The sequence below is a fragment of the Capsicum annuum genome, chromosome 9 (assembly GCF_002878395.1).
Source record: "Capsicum annuum cultivar UCD-10X-F1 chromosome 9, UCD10Xv1.1, whole genome shotgun sequence".
In the NCBI taxonomy this organism is placed as follows: domain Eukaryota; kingdom Viridiplantae; phylum Streptophyta; class Magnoliopsida; order Solanales; family Solanaceae; genus Capsicum; species Capsicum annuum.
The window spans coordinates 210109990-210114576 of record NC_061119.1 but is presented as its reverse complement, the minus strand read 5'-3'; the positions used below and the strand labels follow the sequence as shown (position 1 = coordinate 210114576).

At 35.0% G+C, this 4587-nt stretch overlaps 1 pseudogene; it reads right to left on the bottom strand.

Annotated features, from left to right (window-relative positions):
* Positions 1-411: 411 nt before the first annotated feature.
* Positions 412-2257, bottom strand: LOC107846961 (annotated as a pseudogene).
* Between the last annotated feature and the right edge of the window lie 2330 nt (positions 2258-4587).

The following is a 4587-nucleotide window of genomic DNA, read 5'->3' as shown; positions in this document are numbered from 1 at the left end:
TTCCCTTGGAATGAAACTACACATAAAGATTCTATGAATCTAATATCTGATCCTTGGTGTTATTTCTCCTATTTTTTCTTGCTGTAATTTAAGTACATAGACCTAAATAGTGGTTCTAATAAGTGATGCATTAGCTTTTGCACTTCCCTGTAGGGGACTAAACAACATTGATTGATTGTTAAGATTACATAATACTCCATACGGTTCAATTTGTTTGTCTTACTTTCCTTTTTAGTCAATTTAAAAAAGAATATCTTTCCTTTTTTGACAATTCTTTAATTCTACTGCACATCGCATGTTTAAGACCATAAGATTCAAAAGTCTTCTTTACTTTCTTAAATTCTATGTCAAGTTAAAACTAGACGAACAAATTGAAACCGAGGGGAGTGTTACTCATTGGAGAGTTAGAAAGAAAGCAAAATCTGAAGGGATTTCATTCATTAGAACACTTGCACAGTGCCACAGTTACAATGTAGTTAGGAATTAACCCTTCTTTGAGAAACTTATCTAAAGAAAGAAGAAAAAATCAGAAGGTCTTTGAAGGTTATGAGTTGGGGTAAATCTTCAGTGAAAACTTAATGTCGCCGCGTCCCTCAATATAATTCACTTTCTCTCAGGTCACCACCTGATAAACAGAGAAATGAACAAGATGTTAGTAAGTGGAAAATGGTGCTGGAAATTAAAACGTCGACCATGCAGTACCAGAATCATATGACAGATGGCTCACCAAAATCCCTAGGTGTCTTGCATTTATAGCATTCTGCTCTACTGGCATAGTTGTGCATACCACATCCTATTCTGTTGATCAAGAAGGAAGTTGTGTGAGTTATAGAACAAGTCACTTGCATATGCCCACCGCAGCTCGATGACATTTGTGGCCTAAAGCCAAACTTTATAAGAGGCTTGGTTTTTTTCTAGAATAAAAAAATTATAATAATAAGTTAAAACAATGAACTTGCTTTTGGAAGTATAATAATCTACTAGTTGAATTTACTTACTGCAATGTTTGAAAAAAAATTAAAGGAATGTGTAATTTAATTTTTTAATGTTATCATGATATGTTTGGTGAATCGCATAAACTTTATTACGAGAAAGATAAAAAGAAGAAAATATCATTAATATAAAGTTAAATGATCTAATTGTAACCATTAATCACATAATTAATAAGTACTTCTCTTTCGTATATAGATTTTGTTCTTTATTTTTTTAAGAAAGTAAATATACTTTGAAATTAAAAAAATCTAAAACTAATTAAAAACAAAAAAGGGGCCCTCAAATTGTGAGAGGCCTAAAGCCTATGCTTTAGTGGCTTTGGCCTCCAGCCGGCCTTGCATATGCCACATGTGACAAGGACGTCATGAGTTCAAGCTGCGGAAATAGCCTTTTGAAGCAAGGTAAGGTTGTGTACATAGAATCCTATATGATCCGGCTATTTCCTGCATCCCATGTGAAGTCGGAGCTTAGTATACCAGGCTTCCTATAATATTGGATTACGATTAACTTATTTGGAGCGATATGGAAAATGAGGATTCATATATATAGCCGACCAAAAATTTGCTTGGAATTTAGACATTTGTTTGTTGTCATCGAGTAAGTTAGTTGCATCGAAAATGAAAAATGTGAACTAACCTGCTGCAAATCCAATAGCCACTCTTCCAACCGGGAAGAGCACTGGAGTCATATCCATAACCTGCCGTAATGCCATAATAATCACTTTTTAAGGCACCACATCGATAGCAGTTTGATCTGCTTGCATAGTTGTGAGAACCACAATTCATGGCACTGCAATACCAGTCTCCAGCCAAGACATCTGTTTTTTTTTTAGTCCATACATGGCAACATCAACCGGTGTTGCATATTTAGGGCAGCTACATCGTTGGCATGCATCCCGTTTCTTGAAATTTAGATGCTGGCATGCAGCACACATCCAATCTCCTTCCCTGCTCATTTTCTGTCTTTGAAATCTGAAATTAGTAAACATGAAAAGACTTTGAGAATATTTTGCTTATAAGAAGCAACATGTACTTATTCTTTATCAATCTTATATCAATAGGTGCACTTGATATACTGTCTATATGGCACATGAATATTGTATTGAAAGCCCAATTTTTGAAAAACTTTCATAAAGAACTACACAAGGAAAAAACATTATGAATGCCTCACCTTAAAAAATGTGAAAGATTTAACAAACTAAGCTTCTAGGTAAAACTTGAAGCTCAAGAAATGGTTTGCTGGAGCTGGTAATTCGATGAATGGTTTGTCGAGGTTTATATAGTTGGAAGATCTCATTATTCGGGACCAAAAAGTTTCCTTTTTGATCTGTGCTGAAAATTAGATACTTTCCTTAAATGGGATCCACAACCACAAGATAGCACAAATTCTCAAAAAAGGAATTGGATAAACCTTCTTGAGTTGTCAACTGTTAAAATCATGCAGTTGAAAAACTATTTTCTTTAGTATAGAGGTATGGGTTGACAAATGCATATGATGCTAACATCCATTTTCTCCTAAATATTCTTCAATAGGTTGAACTTTCTTTCGGTATTGGAAAAAAAAAAAATTAGCGAAAAACTTGGGGAATAGAATCCTAAAACAGACTTAAACAGAAACTATTGAGCAAGAAAATGACCTTTTATTGACAGAGATATTTGAAAGAAAGGGCCAATTATTTTATACAAGCAAAGATAAAAGACATGATTAATTAATAATAGGTTCTGGTTGTTTGGACCCAAGGAGATATGCTATGGAATTGGTACTACTTCACATGAACTAAGACAATTGTCTACCATTAAAAAAGGCATATAATTAATTTTACATGGAATATGAACCTTTCCAAAATAATCAATTATTCCTACGTGGGGCCTTCCCTGACACCGCGCGTAGCGGTAGCTTTAGTGCACCGGGCTGCCCTTTTTTTCCTACATGAAAATCTAGTAGTAGACTTTGTTGGAAGATTCAAGATTTAAACTCGATAAGTTTATCTTTTAAGGCTTCGAAGAAAGTAAAATCTTTAACGTCCTTATCATTGAATTGAATCCATTCCATTTCTCGGAATTGCTGGTTTGAAGTATAATGTTTGTTGCCATTCTTCGTGTTTTTTCATATGCATATTTATGATTCATCTTGAAATGATGGTTACAGTTGAGTCCATTTATTAATGCATGGTCTGTCGCCTCTGGTTGGGGTTGGTTCTACCACGTAGAGATGGAGATCAAGTGTGTGGCTTTAGTACTAGATCCTTTCTTTTATATAGTTCGAGCGGAACATAGTTACATAGAACTGACTTGCCTTCAACAAATGGGGTTTGTGAGTTCTAAATGAGGGATAGGATATTAGTTTTGCCATGATCAGGTCCAAAACCTCCCAAATGTGCATGTACTTCCATCGATATGCACATCCTCATAGACATGGTACTTATACGGTTCAGTTGAAAAATGAGAAACTTTAAAATGTATATGTAAATTTCCATCATAATTCAAGCATCTCTGCCTATTCCTATTAGCAAAATAGGGATACAGTGAAGAATCTTGATACTGTTAATATGGTGGGAAGAATAGGTCTTTCTGCCCCTACCATGCAATGCACTTCAACTATCTACTTGAGTGGTGGATATGAAAGTTAGATGTTGAAGGTCCTATATTTAGATAGTGAGTTCTAAAATGTATATGTAACTCTCGACGTACTTGTTTAACATGCCCAGAAACGCGCACATATATATAGACTCAACGCCAAAGCACCAAGTTCTATACTGGAAATGCTAATCCGTGGTTGCATTTGCCACTGCTCCGCTCACCCACAACCCCTCATCCCTTTATGTGGTTGAATAGTGCTTTAGAAATTATGTAACTAGAATCAATTCCATATTCTTATTGAGTAGCTCAATAACTCTAATAGAAGAAATCTCTCAAGTTTTTCCTTATCTGAATGAGTCTTGCAATAAAATATTATATAATATTGAGCTCCAATTATAAGGATATGGATAGTCCAACTAGTTACCTCCCTAAAAGAATGTACATGGTCCCCCTTATTTGCTCTTCTTGATGTAGCCAATCTTACTGCTAGCTTATCGGCCAAATTCCAAGCTTTGACCACGGCTGCTTGTTCACTTTTGGCTGCCTTATTAGTGTGATTTAGAAGTTCTTGGCTCATTCTTATCTCTTAAGTTGCAATGAACTTACGAACCCCCAAATGGGGTCTCAGTTAACTATTTGCATTGAAATTATATGCGCTTAGCTCAACAATGATGAGATGACTGACTTGAAAATGTCGCAGATTAATATGAAAATGGAAAAAAGAAAAGGTGGAATTGGCTCACTTATTAAACTAAAGCATCTGGTTCTTATCTGTGTAATAATTGAGCGTTGACGCTTAAAGGAACCAATTTGGTTCCTTCGAATAGGCCTGTCATAAGATTCTATGAATCTAATAGCTGTTCCTTCTGTAATTTCTCCTCCATTTTTTCTTGATGTAAATCAAGTACATAGGTCTAAATAGTGGTGCTAAGTGATAAATAATCCTAAAGATCTCTGGTTGATTATTAAGTTTTACATAATATTACTCATTGGAGCTTCCTGACAATAACATTTG